Source organism: Cetorhinus maximus, chromosome 22, assembly GCF_964194155.1.
Source record: "Cetorhinus maximus chromosome 22, sCetMax3.hap1.1, whole genome shotgun sequence".
Taxonomy (NCBI): Eukaryota; Metazoa; Chordata; class Chondrichthyes; order Lamniformes; family Cetorhinidae; genus Cetorhinus; species Cetorhinus maximus.
Window position 1 is genome coordinate 38,122,345 of NC_135900.1, and position 27,343 is coordinate 38,149,687.

At 45.6% G+C, this 27,343-nt stretch overlaps 1 protein-coding gene across 5 annotated transcripts in view; it reads right to left on the bottom strand.

Moving 5' to 3' along the window:
- LOC144696607 (fatty acyl-CoA reductase 1) overlaps nucleotides 1–26,798 on the bottom strand; it is a 215,775-nt gene extending 188,977 nt beyond the window's left edge. For 2 of the 5 annotated variants that reach the window (XM_078568115.1, XM_078568110.1), the window contains exon 1: nucleotides 26,627–26,797. The gene's annotated coding sequence lies outside the window, so the exon portion shown is untranslated. Of the gene's footprint in view, nucleotides 1–20,849; nucleotides 20,948–26,626 lie in introns of those variants that run through there. The other 3 variants (XM_078568113.1, XM_078568114.1, XM_078568112.1) reach the window with 3 other exon arrangements.
- Nucleotides 26,799–27,343: the final 545 nt, after the last annotated feature.

A 27,343-nucleotide genomic window follows, 5' to 3' on the forward strand; every position in this document is an offset into this window, starting at 1 on the left:
CTAGAATAAATTGTTGTTTCCATTGAGATTTGGTATTCTTGCGAATCTGTTCTGGTCAGTGCCAGAAGCTTCAATAGCATGTCTCTTTTTTCAAAAATACTCAAATAAAAATCAGCAAATGAACCAAATGTTAGTCATTGAAAATAAGACCATAAGGTATAGGCGCAGAAGTAGACCATTTGGCCCATCGGGTCTGCTCCGCCATTCAATGAGATCATGGCTGATCTGATAATCCTCAACTCCAATTTCCTGCCTTTTCCCCATAACCCTTGATTCCCTTACTAATTAAAAATCTGATTATCTCAGCCTTGAATATACTTAGTGACCCAGCCTCTACAGCCCTCAGCGGTAAATAATTCCACAAGTTAACTACACTCAGAGAAGAAATTGCTCCTCATCTCTGTCTTAAATGGGCACCCCCCCTACTCTGAGATTATGCTCTCTGGTCCTAGACTTTGCCATAAGGGGAAACAACCTCTCAGCATCTACACTGTCAAGCCCCCTAAGAATCTTATATGTTTCAATAAGGTCACCTCTCATTCTTCTAAACTCCAATGAATACAGGCCCAACCTATTCAACCTCTCCTCATAAGAAAATCCCTCCATCCCCAAGATCAATGTAGTGAACCTTCTCTGGACTGCCTCCAATACCAGTATATCTTTCCTTAGATAAGGGGACTAAAACTGTTCACAGTATTCTAGGTGTAGTCTAATTAGTGCCTTGTATAGTTTTAGCAAGACTTCCCTATTTTTATATTCCATTCCCTTTGAAATAAAGGCCCACATTCCATTTGCCTCACCTAATTCCTTCTGAACTTGTATGCTAACTTTTTGGGATTCATGCACGGGGATCCCCAAATCCTTCTGTGCTGCAGCTTTCTTCAGTCTTTCGCCATTTAAATAATATTCAGCTCCTCTATTCTTCCTGCCAAAGTGCATAACCTCACACTTTCTCACATTATATTCCATCTGCCATATTTTGCCCACTCATTTAACCTGTCTATATCCCTCTGTAGACTCTTTGTGTCATCCTCACCACTTGCCTTCCCACCTATTTTTGTCATCCACGAACTTGCCAATAGTACATTCATTTCCCTCATCAAGTCATTAATTGTAAATAATTGTGGCCCCAGCACTGATCCCTGTGGCACTCCACTAGTTGCAGGTTGACATCCTGAAAATGCCCCCCGTATCCCAACTCTCTGTCTTCTATTAGTTAGCCAGTCCTCTATCCATGCTAATATACTACCCGCAACACCATGGACTCTTATCTTATTAAGTAGCCTTATGTATGGTACCTTATTGAACGCCTTTTAGAAATCCAAATATATTACATCTACTAGTTCTCCTTTATCTATCCTACTTGTTACCTCCTCAAAGAATTCTAATAAATTTGTCAGGCATAATTTCCCCTTCATGAAGCCATGCTGATGCTGTTTGAATATATTATGCATTTCTAAATAAATGATAAAGCTGCTAATTTAAGGACATTTACTTTCTAAACCTAAGACAAATTTAAACCTAATTTGAAGTAAATCTCATTACAACATGGGGTTCCTGTGTAAATGTGCTGTCACGATCAGCTAAGATCCAAAGGTGGACAGGGTTAACCATATAGAGCAAATGTGTATGGAACCTGGTGATTAGTTTGAAGTAGACATTTTCATTTCAAAGCTCTTAAAGACTGCACGGCGTGAAAAATTAACACTGAAACCTGGGACTATTACATCTTGATCTTGTAGTATGAAACAATAGCTGCATCTCTCCACCTTTCTCTCCTATAAATATATTGAGCAGCATTTTCCAGCCCCACCCACCATCGGGATCATCCGGTCCCACCGAAAGTCAATGGACTTTAGCCTGGGCCGTCAACTCTCCCGCAGCAAGTCCTGCCACAGCAGGGCCAGAAAATCCAAGCGATTGTTTTATAAATTGTAATAAACTCAACTTTTACTTAGTTTACATCTAACCCCTTGAGTTTTCCAAGTGGTGTTTATGGTGCAAGGTAGAAAATTGATTTCAAGGATGACAAATCAAGAAATGGACTTTTGTGGATGTCCTGTTTTGAGCCCATTACACCAGAAGTAGAGAATCACTGCACTTTTACCCAATCATATCCTAGTATTTCAATCAACCAATCAGATCCAAGAGATGACTACTTGCACTTATATATCACCTTTACCATTGTAAAATGCCCCAAGGTGCTTCATAAGAGTGTTATCAAACAAAATTTCATAACAAGCCACATAAGGATATTTTAGGACAGGTGAGTAAAAGTTTGGCCAAAGAGGTAGGTTTTAAAGAATGCCTTAAAGGAGGAGAACGAGAGAGAGAGAGAGAGAGAAGTGGTGAAATTTAGGGAGGGAATTCCAGAGTTTAGGGTCAAGACAATTAAAGGCACAGCCACAAATGGTGCTGCTGTGAAAATCAGGGCGCACAAGAGGCCAGAATCGAAGTGTAGAGATCTCTGAGGACTGTTGGGCTGGTAGTTACAAAGACAAGAGGGGCAAGATATGGAGGAATTTGAAAACAAGGATTAGAATTTTAAAATCAAAGCATTGCTGGACCAGGAGTCAATGTATATCAGTGAGCAGAAGGATATTTGGGTGAACAGGACTTGGTGCAAATTAGAATAATAACATCAGAGCTTTGGATGTTCTCTAGTATACAGAGAATGCAAGGTGGAATGCCTGTCAGGAGAACCTTGTAATAGTTAAGTCTATAAGTAATAAAAGCATGGATGAGTATTTCAGCAGATTGTCTGAGGCAGGAGCAGAGACAGGCAACGGGAGATGGAAGTGGGCAACCTGAAAGGGGTCAGAAGCTCAGTCAGGGTCAAATAGGACATCAAACCTGTGAACAGTCTGGTTTAGCCTCAGGGCAGGGAGAGGGGTGGAATTGGTGGAGAGGGAATTGAATTTGTGTTGGGGACCAAAGACAATGATTTTGGTCTTCTCAATACTTAATTGGGGGAATTTTCTGTTCGTCCAATACTAGATGTCAGACAAGCAGCAATGATAAATCAGACTATTGTCCAGAAGCAAAACAAGACCTAGTCAAGTCCCAGTTACATCAACAGGGCCAATCAGATCCCAGTACAGTCTCTCCAATGTCTTTGAATCGCATTCTGTCCAAAACATTTTCGAAGCACACAGCTACCATAACTGTTACCTATCCCACCATACACCTCTAATATAAATGGTCACAATGATGTTGAGGTACTAAAGATGAAACTTTAATGTACATTACTAATGAATCCTCCATTTGCAGACAAGCTAAGTAAGGAACTAATACTGAAAGTATCTCTCATACTCAGCTGACCTAAGTCTACTGTTAAATGCATATCATTTGCCACAGTAATACAGCATTAGGTTAAAAATGAAACACAATCCCACTCCAGAAGAAAAGAAAATGGCTAAATTAGTGGACCCGTATACACCTCCCTTCAGTATTGAACTCCAGTAGCCAAACTGGAAACGGATATGTTATCAAGTAAAGCGCTGCTAAATAGAGCAAATCAAAATATCTGGCCTCAAAAAATCATAATGCAGGTCCGCTGAAACTCACACCCCCTTCTTACATTCTAAATCTTCCATGCTATAATTCAGCATTTGACAATTTACAGGAAATCATTTGTGCACATCATGTTTGAATGAGAAGGTACATTTATTTTGATTCTTAAAATGGTGAAGTACTCAAGGAGTTAATTTTCAAATCCATTCCACTGTCTATCTTAACACCCAAAAACAGCAAAGTGATGAAATAATTTCCATTCAATTGGTGCACTTATCTTTAAAAGAGGAACTGTCACACCATTTGCAGTTACTTCCCTCTTTGCGCTACGACATTCCAGTTGAATCATCCCTTCTGATCTGCCCACTTCAGCCAATGCCTATACTCAGGAGCTTTGTGTGAGAACAAAGTATTGAGAAGGAATACTTGGTATCATGCTCATTTAAATGCCATCCTGAGCAACCAATTAAAAGGGGTTATGGCATCTGCCTTGGTGAACTCCTTCCCAGAGTAAAACAAAAACAGAATTACCCGGAAAAACTCAGCAGATCTGGCAGCATCGGCAGAGAAGAAAAGAGTTGACGTTTTGAGTCCTCATGACCCTTCAACAGAACTGAGTAAAATTAGGAGAGGGGTGAAATATAAGCTGGTTTAAGGTGGGAGGGGGGGTGGGGGTAGAGAAGTTGGGGGAGGGGGGTGGTTGTAGGGACAAGCAAGCAGTGATAGGAGCAGATAATCAAAAGATAAAGGAAATATAGCTGTGAAAGCGGGATTTAGTAAACACCTTGTCAAACACCAGGAGAGAAATGGAAAGCAATGAAGGTGAACAAGGCAGAAGAGAGATACGAAAATCCTGTCAGAGAGCAGAGAGTGTTCTGTTCCCTTAGATGGATTGGGAGATGAATTGCTGAGCAAGTGATCAATGGTAGCTCACTGGGAACAAAACATTCTCATGTGTAACTGAAGCACACAGTGAAGGATAATTAATTGAGCTTTTCAGCACCTGTACTTTCTAGCTGGAGGTCCCACTTCTGTGGGTAGTTGTTTTTTAAACCAGTGACTACGTATGTGCATTGCAATACATGACAGTATTATTGAATCTCCTGTAGCATTACCTATGTCACAGTACAGAAGCATGACATCTAATGCATGACATCTAAAGTTGAGAACAAGAAGGGCAATTATATTTTTAATGCCATTTCCTGCTCGGCGTAAAGGGACTGGCTTGAGAGCAGTGATGTGCTGTTAAGGCAAAGTTGTGTTTAACCTATCCTGTTCCTTTGAGACCCAAAGCATAGTCGCTGTGAGGACGATTTCTAAATTAGTACGTCCTGAAGTCAATTATAGGCAAACTGCTATTGGATAAGAGAGTTAAACCTAGATTGGCAACTGCTTGCAAATCCTTGGCACATTCTGAGGTCAATTAAAGGCTAATTTGGAGTTGTTTCATCTCCAATTTTGCCCATTTTTCTGTGAAAATTGTTGATCAACAACTTTGATTATTACTATATGTGCCTTTACGTTTGTAGAATTTTAGCTCTTACCTATATATATTGCAAACTGGTAACCATTATATATCAAGTTGGAGATATGCACTTAGTATTTATGAGTTGGGAGTGGGGGGTCATCATGAGCTTTAATAGCAGTTGGGATTTTGTGGCAATAAGAGATGACCCCAAGGTATGGCATTGTCTGTCAGCTATTCCAGTGTGGATGCTAAAGTTTTACAATACTTCAGTAGCAGTGATGTGAGGAGCAGCCCGGGTTCAGGGGCACTAGGGAAATGTCGTTATATTCCCTCATTCCCTTGTATATTTCCGAAACTTAGATGATACATTTGCTATATTTGAATCTGCAGCTGCAAGTAAGAATTTCCTTGCACACCTCAATAGGCTCCATCCTGCACTCAAATTCATCTTTGAAATAGAAGTCTAACGAGCTCCCTTCCTTCAACATGCTAGTTGAGAAATCTGCTAATGGTCTCAGGAGAAGAGATTGAGGAACTGGGAAGTGAGCAGTCATTGGGGCAGTTTGAGTTGGAATGGCTTTTGAGGGAAATCAGGGAATAGATCCTCAGAAGAGGGGAGCTGAAATCCCTCGTGAGGAAGACAGAAGTGTAAAGGATTTTGTGACTCACAGTGATCACTGATGTCTGGGTGCGTTGCTGAGAAATTAGTGGGATCTGTCTTGGTGGTGTCTGCCATGTAATGTGCAGTTTGTGGTGTGTTCAATTACAGGTTGCCTGTTAATTCATGTTTACTTCATAATAATTGTATGTTAGAGTATAAAATAGATAATATTGATTATCCTTTTACCCACCTCCAATATTCTCCCTCCACTTGGACCCCTCCCTCTGGATTCTTACCTTCTCTTGATCTTTTCATTGAGAACTGTCGGCGTGACATTAGCCGTCTCAATTTCTCTGCTCCTCTCACCCATTCTAATCTGTCTCTCTCTGAACTCACTGCACTCCGTTCTCTCAGGTCCAACCCCAACATTGTCATCAAACCCGCTGACAAGGGTGGTACTGTTGTTGTCTGGGGCATTGACCTCTACCTCGCAGAGGCTGAGCGTCAACTCGCAGACACTTCCTCCTACCTCTCCCTGGACCATGACCCCACCACTGAACATCAAGCCATTGTTTCCAGGACTGCCACTGACCTCATCTCCTCTGGAGATCTTCCTCCCACAGCTTCCAACTTGATAGACGCCCAACCTCGGACGGCCCGCTTCTACCTCCTACCCAAAATCCACAAACAGAACTGTCCTGGCAGACCGATCGTGTCAGCCTGTTCCTGCCCCATGGAACTCATTTCTCGTTATCTTGACTCCCTTCTCTCTCCCCTTGTCCAGTCCCTTCCCACCTACATCCGTGATTCCTCTGACACCTTACGTCACATCAACAATTTCCAGTTCCCTGGCCCCAACCGCTTCCTCTTCACCATGGATGTCCAATCCCTCTACACCTCCATCCCCCACCAGGATGGTCTGAGGGCCCTTAGCTTCTTCCTTGAACAGAGGCCCCAACAATCCCCATCCACCACTACTCTCCTCCGTCTGGCTGAACTTATTCTCACACTGAACAATTTCTCCTTTAACTCCTCTCACTTCCTCCAAATAAAAGGTGTGGCTATGGGTACCCGCATGGGCCCCAGCTATGCCTGTCTCTTTAAGGGGTATGTGGAACATTCTTTGTTCCAGTCCTAATCCGGCCCCCTCCCACAACTCTTTCTCCGGTACATCGATGATTACTTCGGTGCTGCTTCATGCTCTCGTCGGGACCTGGAAAAATTTATTAATTTTGCTTCCAATCTCCACCCCTCCATCATCTTCACATGGTCCATCTCTGACACTTCTCTTCCCTTCCTTGACCTCTCTGTCTCAATTTCTGATGATAGACTGTCCACCAATATCCATTACAAGCCTACCGACTCCCACAGCTACCTCGACTACAGCTCCTCACACCCCGCTTCCTGTAAAGACTCCATCCCATTCTCTCAGTTCCTTCGCCTCCGTCGCATCTGTTCTGATGACGCTACCTTCAAAAACAGCTCCTCTGACATGTCCTCCTTCTTCCTTAACCGAGGTTTTCCATCCACGGTCGTTGACAGGGCCCTCAACCGTGTCCGGCCCATATCCCGCGCATCCTCCCTCACGCCTTCTCCTCCTTCCCAGAAACATGATAGGGTCCCCCTTGTCCTCACTTATCACCCCACCAGCCTCCGCATTCAAAGGATCATCCTCCGCCATTTCCGCCAACTCCAGCATGATGCCACCACCAAACACATCTTCCCTTCACCCCCCCTGACGGCATTCCGTAGGGATCGTTCCCTCCGGGACACCCTGGTCCACTCCTCCATCACCCCCTACTCCTCAACCCCCACTTATGGCACCTCCCCATGCCCACGCAGAAGATGCAACACCTGCCCCTTCACTTCCTCTCTCCTCACCGTCCAAGGGCCCAAACACTCCTTTCAAGTGAAGCAGCATTTCACTTGCATTTCCCCTAACTTAGTCTACTGCATTCGTTGCTCCCAATGCGGTCTCCTCTACATTGGAGAGACCAAACGCAAACTGGGCAACCGTTTTGCGGAACACCTGCGGTCTGTCCGCAAGAAAGACCCAAACCTCCCTGTCGCTTGCCATTTTAACACTCCACCCTGTTCTCTTGCCAACATGTCTGTCCTTGGCTTGCTGCATTGTTCCAGTGAAGCCCAACGCAAACTGGAGGAACAGCACCTCATCTTCCGACTAGGCACTTTACAGCCCTCCGGGCTGAATATTGAATTCAACAACTTTAGATCTTAAACTCCCCCTCCCCCCATCCCCAACCCGTTTCTTTCCCCCCTCCCCCGCTTTTTTTTAAAATAATTTATATAGATTCTTCTTTCCCCACCTATTTCCATTATTTTTAAATCTAAAACTAAAACCTTTAGTCTTTCCACCCCACCCCCACTAGAGCTGTACTTTGAATATCCTGTCTTCCATTCTTAATTAGCACTTTTCTCAGACAAATACCACCACCTTCAACACCTCTTTGACCCTTTTGTCTGTGACATCTTTTGATTATCTGCTCATCTCCACAATCACCACACCCTCAATGTGTCTCTCCCCACCCCCACCCACCTTAAGCCAATTTATATTTCTCCCTTCTTCTAACTATGCTCTAGTTCTGCCGAAGGGCCATGAAGGCTCGAAACGTTAACTGATTTCTTCTCCGCCGATGCTGCCAGACCTGCTGAGTTTTTCCAGGTAATTCTGTTTTTGTTTTGGATTTCCAGCATCCGCAGTAGCTTTTAGCTTTTTGTTTTTAATATTGATTGTTTGCTTTGCTGAATTTTCTATGGTAAAATTTCTTCTGTTCGTTTAAAACGTGGAATCTTGTGACTTTATTCACCTAGTAAGTAATTGGGATTTCAAATTTCTTCTAGTTCACAACGAAAGTTACTGTTCCATAACCAGGTCGTAATAAATTTGGAGGTCTGGTCTGGGATCATAACAGCAGCCAACCAACAGAGAACACTTTCATGCCACCTACCCAGAGAGAGTGGAGTGTTTACAATTGGGTCCAGGAACATAAATAAAAAGCAACAAATAAAAAAGTCAATTTAATTGGTTGCAGTGCATACGGCTGATCAGAGATAATCTCATTCACATGTGTCTATCGTATTAAATATGGAACTACTGTGTTTAATAAATGTCTCAAATTTCTGACAACAATATTATAATGTTACTGAAACAGGAAAGTTCTGTTCCAGCTGGGGCTTTCACACTCACAGAACGAACTCACAACTGAAATTTTCAATGTTTTCTAACTGGACAGTGACATGTAAAAGCAAATGCATGCTTTATTTTTAATTTCATATTATAGACACTAGACCTTCACACAATAATTATGTCAACGTACTCCTGCGGTAATGTTTCCTGAGCAGATCTTACAAGAGATATTTTTCCACACTTCCACATTGGCACATTAGGAAAGAGAATTAATATTCAATCACTAGTGTACAGTTTTGCATATCACTCTATACATTTAAGGTTTTGCTCTTGTGCAAGAAAACTGTAAACACCTTGTTTATAATGCAGTCTGATTTTGTTAGCAGGAAAGTAAAAACAATAGCCAAAAAACTCAATAGCTATGAGAATGACTGCCTTACCCAATTTTCTGTATGTATATCACAGTAATTTTACTAGAATCTGGTGGTAACGCACCTCCCTTATAACTCTTCAAAGTACTGGCAGGAAGGGAGGAGATAAGCGAGACCATGCACTTGAAACAAACTTTAAAGAGTCATGCTTGCTGTGCTTCCTGTATTGAGCATGCTTACAGCACACAATCATACATAGTTATTCAAATAAGGTGTCATAAATGTTCTCCTCAAAACTTCAGAGTTGAAAAGGGGTAATAAGGAGTGAAAAGGTGCTGACAGTTATTGATTAAATTGCTGCCCTACCAATATGAGACAACTGGGCTGACAAGGTTGAAGCTGTCTGGCTGTTGGTGACTGCTGTCACATTGACCACCACTTGATGGTAACAAGAAAGTTAACAGCTTTTAAGTTTGATCCATCAAAAAGGTGCATTCAGTCAACATTCTAAATTTGTACTATTTAAACTGGCAAACAAGAGCAGAAGCACACATTCATTCAGTTTATGTCTGCTTCCCAAAATGATCTCAGGTACAATTTGACCATTTAACCAACCTGAAGATGACAGCTCCAATCTTTAATACTCACTGTACTATACTGTGCTTCTCAGGTTACTTTTCTTAGAAGTAAATGGCTTAAGAGAAGTGTACTGCCATTGTGTACAGGAAGATTGGGATCATAAATTCATTATCTGCAAATATGTATGCAAATTTATTACAGGGCCTTTCCTTCTCTCTACTACTTTGCTAAGTAAAGTACATCTCTAAAAGTTCAACCCTTTAAAAATTAAGAGTTGATGAATAACTCTTATTAAAATCAAGCAATTGCAAAAAAAAAATTTTTAACACCTTGTTCTTCTGAACTGTTGAATATTTTGGTTAAGTTTTTTTTCCCAACCTGAAGATGATAGCTCCAATCTTTAACACTCAGGATTTGGCATTACCAATAAGATCCGCATCTATTGCCCATCCTTAATTCCATTTGAGAAAGTAAGTCACCTTCTTAAATACAACTGATGGCTTGCTACGCCCTTTCAAAGGGAAGTTGAGAGCTAACCACATTTGCAAGAGTCACACATGTAGACCCGATCAGATAAGAACAGCAGATTTCCCTCCCTAAAGGATATTAGGTTTTGTGAAAATCTGGTACTTTCATGGTCACCATTAATGGTACAGGCTTTCGGTTCCAGATTTTAATTCACCAACAGATTGAATTACAATTCTCCAGCTGCCATGGTGGGATTTGAACTCATGCCTCCAGGTTATTAATGCAGGCCACTGGACTACTAATCAAGTAACATTACCACTATACTGCAATACTCCAGAACACAAGCTATTGCTTCTTGTTGTGCAACGGATTAGGAATCAAGCTGGACACAGTTGGATAGCTACATTATTAAAGAGGTGTTAATCAATGGATGTGTCACAAACATGTAATTTCTTCTCTATTTCTGCCAGTTCAACTTCTTCAATTTATCACACTTCATAACTCCTCCAGAATCGTTTCCCTGACTATATAAGTCACTTCAAAAAAATGTTGACATTCGTCATTTTATGCAACATGATTAGGGAAATTAATTGAAATAAGTTGTGAAGAACACAACTATCTGAGGAAGGATGTTCTTGCGATAGAGGGAGTGCAGCGAAGGTTTACCAGACTGATTCCTGGGATGGCGGGACTGACATATGAGGAGAGATTGAGTCGGTTAGGGTTATATTCACTGGAGTTCAGAAGAATAAGGGGGGGATCTCATAGAAACCTATAAAATTCTAACAGGACTAGACAGGGTAGATGCAGGAAGGATGTTCCCGATGTTGGGGGAGTCCAGAACCAGGGGTCACAGTCTGAGGATACGGGGTAGACCATTTAGGACTGAAATGAGGAGAAATTTCTTCACCCAGAGAGTGGTGAGCCTGTGGAATTTGCTACCACAGAAAGTAGCTGAGACCAAAACATTGTATGTTTTCAAGAAGGAGTTCGATATAGCTCTTGGGGCGAAAGGGATGAAAGGGTATGGGGAGAAAGTGGGAGCAGGCTATTGAGTTGGATGATCATAATGAATAATAATAATTGGCTTAGTTGTAGGAGACAGAGGGTGATGACAGAAGGATGCTTTAGTGACTGAAAGCCAGTGCCCAGTGGCGTACCACAGGGATCTATGCTCGGTCCCCTATTATTCGTCATTTATATAAACAACATAGATGACTATGCGGGGGGTAGGATTAGTAAGTTTGCGGGTGACACAAAGATTGGCCGGGTGGTTAACAGTGAGATTGAGTGTCATTGGCTACAGAAAGATATAGACGGGATGATCAAATGGGCAGATAAGTGGCAGATGGAATTTAACCCTGAAATGTGTGGGGTGATACACTTAGGAAGGAGTAATTTGACAAGGAAGTATTCAATGAACAGCATGGCACTAGGAAGTTCCGAGGAACAAAGGGACCTTGGCATGTGTGTCCATAGATCTCTGAAGGCAGAGGGGCATGTTAGTGGGGTAGTGAAAAACGCATTTGGGACACTTGCCTTTATCAATCAAGGCATAGATTACAAAAGTAGGGAGGTCATGTTGGAGTTGTATAGAACCTTGGTGAGGCCACAGCTGGAGTACTGTGTGCAGTTCTGGTCACCACATTATAGGAAGGATGTAATTGCACTGGGGGAGGGGGGTGCAGAGGAGATTCACCAGGATGTTGCCTGGGATGAAACATTTAAGTTATGAAGAGAGGCTGGATAGACTTGGACAAAAATAGAAATACCTGGAAAAACTCAGCAGGTCTGGCAGCATCGGCAGAGAAGAGCAAAGTTGACGTTTCGAGTCGTGACCCTTCAACAGAACTAAGTAGAAATGGGAAAGGGGTGAAATATAAGCTGGTTTAAGGGTGGGGGGGGGAAAGAAGGGGGGGTGGGTTGTTGGGACAAGCAAGCAGTGATAGGAGGAGATAACCAAAAAATGTCACAGACAAAAGATCAAAGAGGTGTTGAAGGTGGTGATATTATCTAAAAGAATGCTAATTAAGAGTGGAGAGCAGGACAAGCAAGGTAGCTCTAGTGGGGGTGGGGTGAAATAACCGATGGGTGGAATGCATTTAAAAATAATGGAAATAGGTGGGAAAAAAAAATCTATATAAATTATTGGAAAAAACAAAAGGGAGGGGGAAGAAATGGAAAGGGGGTGGGGACAGAGGAGGGAGTTTAAGATCTAAAGTTGTTGAACTCAATATTCAGTCCAGAAGGCTGTAAAGTACTTAGTCAGTCTTTTGGTTATCTCCTCCTACTACTGCTTGCTTGTCCCAACAACCCCCCCCCACCACCCCCCCCCCCCACCACCCCCCTTAAACCAGCTTATATTTCACCCCTTTCCCATTTCTACTTAGTTCTGCTGAAGGGTCATGAGGACTCAAAACGTCAACTTTGCTCTTCTCCGCCAATGCTGCCAGACCTGCTGAGTTTTTCCAGGTATTTCTATTTTTGTTTTGGATTTCCAGCATCCGCAGTTTTTTGTTTTTATCTCTGTGTTTAATTCACTGATACTTCTCTTCAAGAAATGCCTACCTTGAAGAAGTTTTGTACTACTCTCCGTCAGGATTTTCGAATCTCTCTTTTGCCTTGTTCACCTTCATTGCTTTCCATTTCTCTCCTGGTGTTTGACAAGGTGTTTACTAAAACCCGCTTTCACAGCCATATTTCCTTTCTCAGTGACTGTCTCCGTCTCCGATTACCCCACGTGGATTTCAACTGAAATTCCATCCCTCATGTTTTGAACCCACCCAGGATTACAGGTATCTCCGGGACATAAAACGTTTCTCGGACTGCTGTTCCCGTCACATTCTGAGATCCACACTCATGCCATGCGCCGCCATATGAACACACTCGACCTCTCCCTCCAGCAGCACCGCCGCACCCTTTTTCAAAGCTGCACGTGCCCCCAGTTTCATTTTATTCTTCGTCTCATCCGATGCCTCAACAAGAAACTTTTTCTCTTTCTCACAAGTGCTAAGGAATGCAAGCTCCAACAACTCATCGACACCAACACCTGTCCAGGACCCTCCACCCCTGCCTGTCCCTCCGTCCTCACCCCATCTTCCAATCCCAGCCCCGGCCGTGTATTCACTATACCCCCTGACCTTCCCCTCTCCGACGTTGAACGTTCAGTGCTCAGCAAAGGACTTAGTTTCATACCCTTACGCCCTCATCTCAATGAATTTCGGGCTAAACACGATGCAGAACTCTTCTTCCGCCGTCTTCGTCTCCGTGCTCACTTCTTTGGGCAGGAGTCCTCTCCCCGTTCAACGGATCCTTTTACCCACATCCAATATTCCCCCTCCACTTGGACCCCTCCCTCTGGATTCTTACCTTCTCTTGATCTTTTCATTGAGAACTGTCGGAGTGACATTAGTCGTCTCAATTTCTCTGCTCCTCTCACCCATTCTAACCTGTCTCTCTCTGAACTTACTGCACTCCGTTCTCTCAGGTCCAACCCTAACATTGTCATCAAACCTGCTGACAAGGGTGGTGTTGTTGTTATCTGGCGCACTGATCTCTACCTCGCAGAGGCTGAGCGTCAACTCGCAGACACTTCCTCCTACCTCTCCCTGGACCATGACCCCACCACTGAACATCAAGCCATTGTTTCCAGGACTGTCACTGACCTCATCTCCTCTGGAGATCTTCCTTCCACAGCTTCCAACCTGATAGTCGCCCAACCTCGGAAGGCCCGCTTCTACCTCCTACACAAAATCCACAAACAGGACTGTCCCGGCAGACCGATCGTGTCAGCCTGTTCCTGCCCCACGGAACTCATTTCTCGCTACCTTGACTCCCTTCCCACCTACATCCGTGATTCCTCTGACACCTTACGTCACATCAACAATTTCCAGTTCCCTGGCCCCAACCGCCTCCTCTTCACCATGGACGTCCAATCCCTCTACATCTCCATCCCCCACCGGGATGGTCTGAGGGTTCTCAGCTTCTTCCTCGAACAGAGGCCCGAACAATCCCCATCCACCACTACTCTCCTCCGTCTGGCTGAACTTGTTCTCACACTGAACAATTTCTCCTTTAACTCCTCTCACTTCCTCCAAATAAAAGGTGTGGCTATGGGTACCCGCATGGGCCCCAGCTATGCCTATCTCTTTATGGGGTATGTGGAACATTCCTTGTTCCAGTCCTAATCCGGCCCCCTCCCACAACTCTTTCTCCGGTACATCGATGATTACTTTGGTGCTGCTTCATGCTCTCGTCGGGACCTGGAAAAATTTATTAATTTTGCTTCCAATCTCCATCCTTCCATCATTTTCGCATGGTCCATCTCTGACACTTCCCTTCCCTTCCTTGACCTCTCTGTCTCAATTTCTGGTGATAGACTGTCCACCAATATCCATTACAAGCCTACCGACTCCCACAGCTACCTCGCCTACAGCTCCTCATACCCCGCTTCCTGTAAGGACTCCATCCCATTCTCTCAGTTCCTTCGCCTCCGTCGCATCTGTTCTGATGACGCTACCTTCAAAAACAGTTCCTCTGACATGTCCTCCTTCTTCATTAACCGAGGTTTTCCACCCACGGTAGTTGACAGGGCCCTCAACCGTGTCCAGCCCATCTCCCGCGCATCCGCCCTCACACCTTCTCCTCCTTCCCAGAAACATGATAGGGTCCCCCTTGTCCTCACTTATCACCCCACCAGCCTCCACTTTCAAAGGATCATCCTCCGCCATTTCCGCCAACTCCAGCATGATGCCACCACTAAACACATCTTCCCTTCACCCCCCCCGGCAGCATTCCGTAGGGATCGTTCCCTCCGCGACACCCTGGTCCACTCCTCCATCACCCCCTACTCCTCAACCCCCACCTACGGCACCTCCCCATGCAAACGCAAATTATGCAATACCTGCCCCTTCGCTTCCTCTCTCCTCACCGTCCAAGGGCCCAAACACTCCTTTCAAGTGAAGCAGCATTTCACTTGCATTTCCCCCAACTTAGTCTACTGCATTCGTTGCTCCCAATGGGGTTTCCTCTACATTGGAGAGACCAAACGCAGACTGGGTGACCACTTTGCAGAACACCTTTGGTCTGTCCGCAAGCATTACCCAGACCTCCCTGTCGCTTGCCATTTTAACACTCCACCCTGCTCTCTTTCCCACATGTCTGTCCTTGGCTTGCTGCATTGTTCCAGTGAAGCTCAACGCAAACTGTAGGAACAGCACCTCATCTTCCGACTAGGCACTTTACAGCCTTCCGGACTGAATACTGAGTTCAACAACTTTAAATCTTAAACTCCCTCCTCTATCCCCACCCCCTTTCCATTTCTTCCCCCTCCCTTTTGTTTTTTCCAATAATTTATATAGATTTTTCTTTTCCCACCTATTTCCATTATTTTTAAATGTATTCTACCCATCGGTTATTTCACCCCACCCCCACTAGAGGTACCTTGCTTTCCTGCTCTTCACTTTTAATTAGCATTCTTTTAGATAATATCACCACCTTCAACACCTCTTTGATCTTTTGTCTGTGACATCTTTTGGTTATCTCCTCCTATCACTGCTTGCTTGTCCCAACAACCCACCCCCCCTTCTTTCCCCCCCACCCACCCTTAAACCAGCTTATATTTCACCCCTTTCCCATTTCTACTTAGCTCTGTTGAAGGGTAATGAGGACTTGAAACGTCAACTTTGTTCTTCTCTGCCGATGCTGCCAGACCTGCTGAGTTTTTCCAGGTATTTCTATTTTTGTTTTGGATTTCCAGCATCCGCAGTTTTTTGTTTTTATCTCTGTGGATAGACTTGGGCTGTTTTCGTTGGAGCAGAGAAGACTAAGGGGCGACCTGATTGAGGTGTACAAGATTATGAGGGGCATGGACAGGGTGGACATGGAGCTGCTGTTTCCCTTAGTTGAAGGGTCAGTCACGAGGGGACACAAGTTCAAGGTGAGGGGCAGGAGGTTTAGGGGGAATGTGAGGAAAAACTTTTTTACCCAGAGGGTGGTGACGGTCTGGAATGCGCTGCCTGGGAGGGTGGTGGAGGCGGGTTGCCTCACATCCTTTAAAAAGTACCTGGATGAGCACTTGGCACGTCATAACATTCAAGGCTATGGGCCAAGTGCTGGTAAATGGAATTAGGTAGGTAGGTCAGGTGTTTCTCACGTGTCGGTGCAGACTCGATGGGCCGAAGGGCCTCTTCTGCATTGTGTGATTCTGTGAATGGCGAAGCAGGCTCGAAGGGGTGAATGACCTACTCCTGCTCCTACTTTCTGTTTCTATGTAATACGGCCATGGCTAATCTTTGGCCTCAACTCCATTTTTCCAACCACTCCCCATTTCCGTGGATTCTCTGAGCAGCCAAAAATTTGTCTCAGAAGTCACAATGATATCACGAATTATTAAACCAGAATTCTATCTACTCCCTCTTTTCATCAGGCCCCCAGCTATTCTCACAATAATAGCATCACCACCTATTGTTTAAGATGCCAATCATTCAATTATAATGCAGTGTATTAGCGCCACAAATGTATGCCATAGATTGCTATGGTAGTCATCACCATGGTCATTTGCACATTAAGCTACTGATCTCAGTTGTGCTGCTATGTGGAGGCCCCTGAGTGCAGGCCAGACTCAAACAGAAGAAAAGTTATCCTCGGCCACTCTCACATACCCCTAGCAGCTGGTTTCAGATTGATAACATAAGAGACATGGGAACTGGTCACATATTCCTAGGCAATCATAGTATATTGCACAAGCAGGACCAAAAAGGTTGCCGGGGGAGGGGGGGGAATCTTGTCTGTTTAAAAACCCCAAAACATTTTCGTATTTTTTAAAAATGGAATCCTGATAATAGGATTCCTATAAATGTAGGTTGTCCAATGCCTGATCCAGAACCTGAATTCAGTCTTCTTCCCAATTTAATTTGGCCGTAATAAAAACTGTCTTGTAGCTAATAAACCCCACTTCCCCCAATCAGCACAGAACCATGGGTAAATTGGTTGAGTGCAATTCATGAAGGGGAATTGCAATGTCTGTCGATTATTAAGCCAGGTTCTAACTGGAGTGAGGCACGTGTGGTGCCAATTACATTCTGTCTGCCAGCAGAACTGTCTGATGTATTTTATTCCACAACTCTACGAGCAAGCCAACTAGCACTGACACAGAGCATCTCCAGAATTAAGTGCTTTTTATTAATATTTCGCACCTCACTTTTATTGAACTCTATGCAGAGAGAATTGTCATTAATGCTTGGCCAGCCCACCTCAGAATGACTTGCTAACTCAAAGCAACCCTCAAGAGCAAACATGAAGGATGGTTGAGCTTGAAGACTTCAACACTGCTGCCCCATCTGTAGAAGGCTAAACAGGAGACTTTCATACATATCTCATCCACCAGGATACAATTGGGTGCCCAATGCACAGACACATTGCAATTGAATCTAACTCACCAACCCAAATCCCAATATAGCTGCCTTGCCCCATCCACAGTTGCAGATGGCAATTAGAGAATAAGGAAAAGAGAAAAAGGTGAAAAATAGTAAAAGAATAAAATGAAGGGAGAGACAGAAGTAAAATACCATAAAAATACAAAAATGAATGAATGAGCGATTCAGCAGACAAGACAGGCAATTGCATAATTGGAATAGAGAGACAGATTGAAGTGAAAGACAAACATAAAGAGGTGAAAGACACATATAAATGAAAGAGTAGAAGGAAACATGCAAAAACAGGGGTGAAAGAGGAAGTCCATACACTGTTTACCAGGGCCAGATGGATTGTTTCCGAGGCTGCTGAAGGAAGTCAGGGAGGAGATAGCAGATGCTCTGAGGATGATTTTCCAATCTTCACTAGATACAGGGGAAGTACCAGAGGACTGGAGAAATGCAAACCTAGTTCCATTGTTTAAAAAGGGATCAAAGGAAATGCCAAACAATTATAGGCCAGTTAGTCTTACATCAGTGGTGAGCAAGTTAGTAGAATTAATCCTGAGAGATAAGATTAACTGTCATGTGGAAAGGCATGGACTAGTCAGGAATGGTCAGCATGGATTCGTTAAAGGAAGGTCTTGCCTCACAAATTTGATTGAATTCTTTGAGGAAGTGATAAGAAGGGTTAATGAAGGTAGTGCAGTGGATGTTGTGTACATGGGTTTTAGCAAGGCCTTTGACAAGGTCCCACATGGCAGATTGGTCAGGAAAGTAAAAGCCCATGGAATTCAGGGAAATGTGGCAAATTGGATAAAAGATTGGCTTTGTAACAGGAAACAAAGGGTAATGGTCGATAGATGCCCTTGCGAATGGAAAGTTGTCTCAAGTGGTGTTCCACAGGGCTTGGTGTTGGGACCCTTGCTGTTTGTGTTATATATTAATGATTTGGACGTGAACGTGGGGGGCACGATTGGGAAATCTGCAGATGACACAAAGATTGGCTGAGTAGTGGATAGTGTAGAGGATAGCCATAATCTCCAAAACGATATAGATGGTGGATTGGGCGGTTATGTGGCAGATGGATTTTAACATAGAGAACTGTGAGATCATACATTTAGGGAGGTCAAACAGTTACAGGGATTATGAAATAAATGGAAATATCCTAAGAGGGGTAGATGAAGTGAGAGATCTTGGCATACAAGTACACAGGTCCCTGAAGGCAGCAGTTCAAGTAGACAAGGTTGTAAAGAAGGCATATGGAATGCTCTCCTTCATTGGCAGAGGTATAGAATATAAAAGTAAGGATATAATGTTGGAATTGTATAAAACACTGGTGAGGCCACAACTGGAGTATTGTGTGCAGTTCTGGTTACCACATTACAGGAAGGACGTAATAGCTCTGGAGAGAGTGCAGAGGAGGTTTACAAGAATGTTGCCAGGGTTAAAAAAAGTGTAGCTACGAGGAGAGATTGGATAGATTGGGGTTATTTTCCCTGGAACAAAGAAGGCTGAGAGGTGACTTGATTGAGGTGTATAAAATTATATGGGGAATAGATAGAGTGGACAGGATAAAATTGTTTCCCTTGATAGAGAATTCTAGAACCAGGGGACATAGATTCAAGATAAGTGGCAGAAGGTGTAGGGGGGACATGAGGAAAAACTTTTTTACGCAGAGGGTGTGGGTGTCTGGAATTCGCTGCCCAAGTTGGTGGTAGAGGCAGAAACTCTAATCTTTTTAAAAAATACCTGGATCTGCACCTAAAGTGCCGTAAGCTGCAGGGCTATGGGCCGGGTGCAGGAAGATGGGATTAGAAAGGGCACCAGGGTGTCCTCGGGCTGGCATGGACAAGAAGGGCTGAATTGCCTCCTTCTGTGCTGTAACTTTTTAATGGTTCTATGGTTCTATGTTTGATTTAATCACACACACAGCTTACAATATGCAAAAATCCAGCCCAATGCCCCACTACTGCATTACCAAACAAATAGGAAACTCTGAGCTTTACCAATCTCCTGAATGGTGTAAGCTGTCGTAAATTACTGAACTAAACCACCATTTCTCTATTTTAAATTGACAAAATAATATTGTCTTCAGTGAACCAAAAGTAGGGTATTTGGTAGAATAAATTCACCAGCTAATATTTTCCTTCCTTTATTTCACAAATATTGACCCCTGGTATCCTTCAACTTAAGTTATAAGGCTCTCATTTGCTTTCCCCTGTTCTCTGCTCTTTCTAAGGTATTAATTGCAGTATGAACTATTGGCTAGGATTCTGCCCTCAGCAGCGAAGGAACAGCTTTGGCATCCACTGTGCATACAGTTGCCCGTAAACTTTCTGTGGGCTCATCAACGAGTATTTCTACTAATTCATCAGGCGGAATCATCCCAGGTTTGCACTAAATGCGGCAGTGGGCAGGTAAAATGGCGTTTTACCTGCCGGCCGCGATGGCTGGTTTTCACACCGTATCATCCTAAACCTGCCACATTAATTATGCATTCCTGGGAAGCACATTGTTTCGATGGCAGGCAGGCTCCGATTCACCTGCCATGCCATCACCTCACCACTTCATCACTCCAGGCACCACAGTTAAAGTACAGCCATGCTCAGTGCTTCCAGCCCAGGGCTGCAGCAAAGATGATATGGTCCAGAAAGGCAAGAAGACTGAAGCCCTCGAGCGCCTTTTGAATGCCATGGATGCCCTCTACCCCCGCTCTGGCCACAGGAGGTGGCAGCAGAGGTGGTCAGTGCCATTGCTGCACACAAGAGGTCAGCCATCCAGTGCAGAAAGCTGATGAATGATCTCATCCGTGCCGCCAGGGTAAGGCAACCATCTTATCACTCTAAATTCACACACAAGCCCATCACACCTTCACTGGCATGTCACTCACTGCCAGCTTAAGGGACATCACCACCCATTCTCACACAAAAACCCCCACATGTCCATCTGGCCTCATCCCCTCTGGAGACTGCCTCCTCAGCCCCAACCATATTGAGGCCACTTGCACAGATCAATATGTGCCCCCCCCAACCCTGCCACACACACCCTGTGATACCCTCCTTACCCAGTACAGCCTCACCCTGCAGCTCCTTCCCTTACCTGAGGCCACTTCTTCCCCTTCCCCCAGCAAGACCTTGCCCTGCATCTGTTGCAAAGCCACCCACATATGGCTGACCTGGTAGGTAGAGTCCTACCCCTGAGCCCCCCTAAAAGTGATGTGGTGCTGTCTGTGAAGCCTGGTGCTGATGACTGTGAGTGCTGACCGAAGCAAAGTAGGCAAACAAACCTTGAAGTCCTGAGCAAAGCGCAGCCTTCCAAATGCACACCTTATATATGCTGTTGTGAAACACATTGGTGTGTTTTCCCGCCGATGTGGGTGGACGATCCAGTGGGAGGGGGGTGGGATAAGTCCGGCAGGCAGGCCTTATAATGATATGCTGACGTATTACAATGAGGTTCCCCGTGTCCGATGGTGGAGAATGCGGCCCACCATAGGCGTGGAGTGCATACGATCGCAAACTGGTCTCATGACATCGTGAAACTGATTTTTGGCCTTCTTGCCATCTTGTCGGCTCACACCACCGAACACACCTGATGCCGGCTGGCACGGAAAATCCCAGCCATTGTCTGTTTCAGTTTGGCTCCGTTGGTGATCTGTGGTGTTGGAATAGAACAAACAACAGCCAGGCTCTTCAACCAATCAGATTGAAGAATTCTCACTGCAACACACAGACTCGAAACCAGGAAGTAAAAAACAGAAAATATAAATTTTATTTGAAATATGCACAGGGAGCGAAACATGTATTAAGAAACATAGATGGGATTTAGAGAAAGATAAAAGAGATAAAGAAAAAATATTGAAATTTTTATTTTAAAGAAAATCTTTAACATTCTTTGAAAGAATGAAACTCCACACTCGTAATACTATTTTTTTCAGGACCAGAGAGGTTTGTCAGCAATAATTATTATATCGTTAAAAACTCCCTTACTCCTGAATGCTCTAGCCCTAACTGTTTCAGCTGTTTGTTTAGTACAGGGCTAGTGGCTAAATACTCCAAGTTCTTGCTATTACAGTGATTTCAGTGCTGTGTTAATCGGCAATGACTGCAATACTGCACCCTATAGAGGAACATGCTATCTCTGACAGCAACTTCTGCATTTCCATGTTTAACCACGCGAGTGTGAAGGCTAGAAGTTGCAGTCAGATTTACCCTGTAATAATGGCAAGCACTGACAGCCCATTATTATTAAAGTAAAATTCAGACCATGATAACAAGATGTTCACATGCTTTACATCATTTGTACTGGCACAGCAAATAGAAAGAGAGATGAAAGGGGCATGAAGTTGCCACTGTTTGTCAAGCACAAAACCATATTGGGTATGGCTTGAAGGAATGTAAAAGTACAGATAAAGTTGTATTTCTGAGCCCTGAAATTGCAATATTGCCCCAACTGCACAGGCAGCGGTGAGCAATGACCTTTTAGAAATTTTCAAGGCTACCTCTCCAACTAGATATCAATTCATTGTAATAGATATCAATTATTAGGACTCAGATGTTGGGAATTAAGCTGAGCAACCAACAATTCAAAGAAAGGAAAAATGCAACCAATGTCTTTTTCCACCAAAACAAATTGAACTTCGATTTATCTTCAAAACAGAAAAGCAGCTTTTATGAGTCCAACTGCAACAGGCAAGACCACTGGTTTAATGATTCACCCATTTTTTAAAGACGTGTGAGGCACCATGGATGGGACAAGAGCTCGACAAAACAATGAGAACTGTAACAAGGGATCTCATTAACCAAACTTTTCCTTCATATGGGAGGCAAATGCTGGCCAGCAACAGAAGCTGCCTTTGTCACTTATTTTTCTGCTATGAATTGTCGTGTCATAGTGATTCCAATTTCTATCTGTCTGATGTCCCTGTGTACTCCCTGCCCCCCCAACCACTCCCTCCCCCACACCCACACCAACACCCATTCCCTCACACCACTGCACCCCCCGTACCTCCCCCACCACTCCCCCTCCCCCCGCCCCACCACCACCACGACCCCCCACCACCATGCCCCCTCCCCACACACCACCACGCCCCCTCCCCCCCCACGCCGCCCCCACCACCACGCCGCCCCCACCACCACGCCCCCCCCACCACCATGCCCCCCCACCACGCCCCCCCCCACCACCACGTCCCCCACCCACCACCACCACCACCACCACGTCCCCCCCCCACCACCACCACCACCACCACGCCCTCCCACCACCACCACCACGTCCCCCCCTACCACCACCACCACCACCACGCACCCCCCACCACCACCACCACGCAACCCCCACCACCACGCCGCCCCACCACCACCACCACACGCCCTCCCCCCCACCACCACGCCCCCTCCCCCCTCACCACCACGCCCCCACCCCCCCCTCCACCCCCCCACCACCAACACCAACACCACGCCCCCCCTCCCCCACCACGCCCCCCCCCTCCCCCACCACCACCCTCCCCACTCCCCCTCCCCCACCACTCCCCCTCCCCCACCACTCCCCACTCCCCCACCACTCCCCACTCCCCCTCCCCCACCACTCCCCACTCCCCCTCCCCCACCACTCCCCCTCCCCCACCACTCCCCCTCCCCCACCACTCCCCCTCCCCACTCCCCCACCACTCCCCCACCACTCCCCCTCCCCACTCCCCCACCACTCCCCCTCCCCACTCCCCCACCACTCCCCCTCCCCACTCCCCCACCACTCCCCCACCACTCCCCCACCACTCCCCCTCCCCACTCCCCCACCACTCCCCCTCCCCCACCACTCACCACTCCCCCTCCCCCACCACTCACCACTCCCCCTCCCCCACCACTCACCACTCCCCCTCCCCCACCACTCACCACTCCCCCTCCCCACTCCCCCACCACTCACCACTCCCCCACCACTCCCCACTCCCCCACCACTCCCCACTCCCCCACCACTCCCCCTCCCCCACCACTCCCCCTCCCCCACCACTCCCCCTCCCCCACCACTCCCCCTCCCCCACCACTCCCCCTCCCCCACCACTCCCCACTCCCTCCACCTCCTCCTACCACTCCCCCCCTCCCTCCACCCCCCCACACCACTCCCACTCCCCACTCCCTCCACCTCCTCCTACCACTCCCCCCCTCCCTCCACCCCCCCACACCACTCCCTCCTACCACTCCCCCTCCCCACCCCCTCCACTCCCCCTCCCCACCCCCTCCCCCTCCTCCTCCTCCTCCTCCTCCCCCCACTCCCCCACCACTCCCCCCTCCTCCTCCATCTCCTCCCCCCACTCCTCCACCACTCCCCCCTCCTCCTCCTCCTCCTCCTCCTCCCCCCACTCCCCCACCGCTCTCCCCTCCTCTTCCCCCACTCCACTTCTTCCAATTCTGGCCTCTTGTATGTCTCCAACCTCCTTTGTCCCATCAATGGTGGTTGTCTTCAGCTGTCTAGGGTGCCAAGTTCCAGAATTCCCTGCCGAGACCTGTTTGTATCTCCACCTCCCTCTTTTCCTCAAGGCACACTTTAACACCACTGCTTTCATTAAGCATTTGGTCACATCAAAACAACCTGTGATCTAAACCATAACAATTATTTTACTGCATCCTTCTGTTGTGATGCAAATTATTTTGAAGAGAATTACTGAGGGCACTCACATTTATACGCAACAGACTATTAAAATAATCCAGACTGACACCTCAGTCCAGTACTGAGGGAGTGTTGCACTGTCAGGGGTGCCATCCTTTGTATGGGATGTTAAATTGAGGTTCCATCTGCTGCCTCACAAGTCATGTAAAAGATTCCATGGCACTATCTGAAGAGGAGCAAGGGAATTATCCCAGTATCCTGGCCAACATTAATCATTCAACCAACATCATGTAAAAGTCAATTTTCAGGGCGACTGTCTGGCAGTAATATTAAGACTTATCACGCCATTAAAAAAGGTACTGAGACCAAAATGGGCAAGCCCCAATTTTCTGCATCTACCATGCAAGTACAGGAAACTCTTTCGAGTTACCAACAGTCACAGATTGCAACTTCTTTTGAGTACAATCACAGTTCTTGGTTTTCCAGGAGTGGGTCATGAACCCACAACCCTCTGATTCAAAGGCGAGGGTGCTATGAACTGAGCCACAGCTGACACCACTTGTACGGTCCAACACATTGGAATAAGTAGCCAGAATGTAAGATACCATTTCCTGCAGCCTATAGGGAAGCAACACAACTCAGGCAGCAACTTCCAGATGTTTGCATTTCATTGTTACCTGAAGTTGCTGCTCGATTTGCGAATGAATAATTTCCTCCCTCCCGTTTGCCTCATCGTTATTTTTACAGTAAAGGCCGAACCATAAATCTACCTGAGTGGCCCAAATACAGCCAAACTGGAGGCCAAGCATAAAGGAGTTAAGTCGAGCTTTTAGTAACCGGCCGTTGCAAGGAATGACGGAAAATGAATAATACAATTTATTTTCTTCAGACCCTGCTTCCTTAACCGAATGAGTCAGTAATATGGCAACCACGGACAGGAACTGTCTTACAACAATTGGACACGCCGCAGCTAAAATTAGAGGAAACATATCTCAAAAGAGGTAGTGAGTACCCCTTTGCAAAAGGAGTTTTCATGTGAGGCCAGTTTCTGGAACCACTAGTAAAAATCCATGCAGACACACAAAGGCAAAGTGACATCCCAACGGATATTAACCTCTTCCAATGCCGCTTGCAAAATTTCCCAAACCTGAATTCCCGAGTTCAGAAAGAAAATGAAAGAGGATTGAACATTGAATCTGCAGTGGCTTGGGCTATATGACTCCGTGAAAAACACTTGCAGCTGATCGTAAGACACCGAAGTCTAGAGGCACCGCCCCGTTACAGAGACGCAGCACAAGTCACCCTCTCTCCCTCTCGCCAGCCCAATTATAGACAGTCTTATCGAAATAAATCAACCGCTTCTGCCGGCTCCTTTGACATACGAGCGATGACTGTGAAGTAATTTAGAGATTAAGGCACGTTACTGTATAACACGAGGCTTCTGTTGAAACACCAAGACGTGTGCTAACAACCCACTGAACATTAAAACAGCGGCTCCACTACCGCCGCCCCGGGGTTGATTTGTGAGCACTGCATCCGATCTGATGCACAAGTGTCCTCTCTCTCCTGTCTTAGTCCTAATATTGTGCAGCCTTTCCGCTTACGCTTGTTTTATTAGATTCCTAACCAGCGCCCCCCCAAAGACGATTAGCCTTATTCAGCTTGTGCCAAAATTAAAATAACTTCACTTGCGTTTTTTTTAAAAATAATTTCTGATCGCAGTAAACAGATAAGCAAGCGTGGTAACGCCGAGTTAACACTCTGGTTAAAACTTGCAACTAGGTAAGAAGCAGCTAGTTGGGGGATTGGAACTGGGGCGGGGGGTAGATGGGCCGAAACGTCGTCCTCACCCACTTGCAGTTTGTGGAAACTGTCATCTTATATTTTCCTATCCTTTCCTTTCCCTATACGGGAAGGATGCTCAGTAAGGGATCAGTACTGAAGCAAGGGAGCGACTACACTCAAAATGACATTACTAGTGTGGGCGAGATAGTGAAAAATCAAAGATAAAAATGTGCAATACTTATTTTCAAATATAACATGTGGAATTGCAAAGGAAATGGCAGAGCTTTCCTACAGAGCATAATGTCCAGCCATCTGCAGCGGCTCCACACCCGCTCTATCGCTCCCAGAGCGTTACCCGCCCCCCTCCGCTCCGAAACATCGTGGCGGAAGCTTTTTTGGTGTGTTTTTCAGTTTTTACATCCAGTTCCTTCGGTCCTTATTGCGTAACGTGCATTTTTTTTTTTAAAAAGAAAATGTACAACACAATCACAGAACGACTGGGCAGCCTGTATCCCAATGCACATCCCAAGGCACGGTACCTGCATTCATTCATTCATTCATTGTATTGCTGGCTTTTTGCAACAAAAAAAATAAATAAAACAAATGACAGACGCTCCAGGGTGGAAGGAACAGGTGAGTTTCACAGGAGGAAAGACGATAAAGGTGGGTGACGGTGCTTACCGTGTGCATGGGTCGCCGTGTGCGCTGCTGTTGTGACCTGGCGCTGGTTTAACACAAGCCTGAAGTCAGCGGAACTCAGAAGTAACAAGCGCCGGTGCTGAGGCTGCTGCTGCTGTAACCGCCCCGGGTCCTTCTCCCGCAGCGCAGGCGCCGCTTTCTCACTGTCTCACTCACACCAACCAGCCTCCGCCAAGCAGTATTCAAATAACTCTCCTACCCACAGGAGGCAAGCACGCCGGCAGTCGTTTGTTCTGGGATTTGTAGTCTTTGCAAAGCAGATCTAGCGGCGTTCGCCAGTATGTTACACGCCAAGGCTGAAGGACCTAATTTGAAGATTTTCATGTCATGATCCTATATTGTTCAAGTAGGCTTTAAAAGCATCACTTTTAAAATGTCAACCTTTAACACATGGCAAAGCTTTGCCATGGCATGAGAATGCGGTGGGGAATTTAGAGTACTGAGGCTCCTTACTTACAAAACACATAATACGGAGTATTTTCTTTACCATGATAAATGCTGCCACACACTTGGACATGAAGCAAAAAAAAGCACCATGTAGGAGATTATTTTTGCCTGGAGTTCGAACAGTGATAAATAATCACGGACCAAGACAACCATTTAACCGCTTATCACGGGGTGGGCTGCAATAACTTGAAGTAAAAGCCATAACCAAGTGAGCGCCAGACATTTCAAGCATAGCAAAGTAGGACTAAGGAG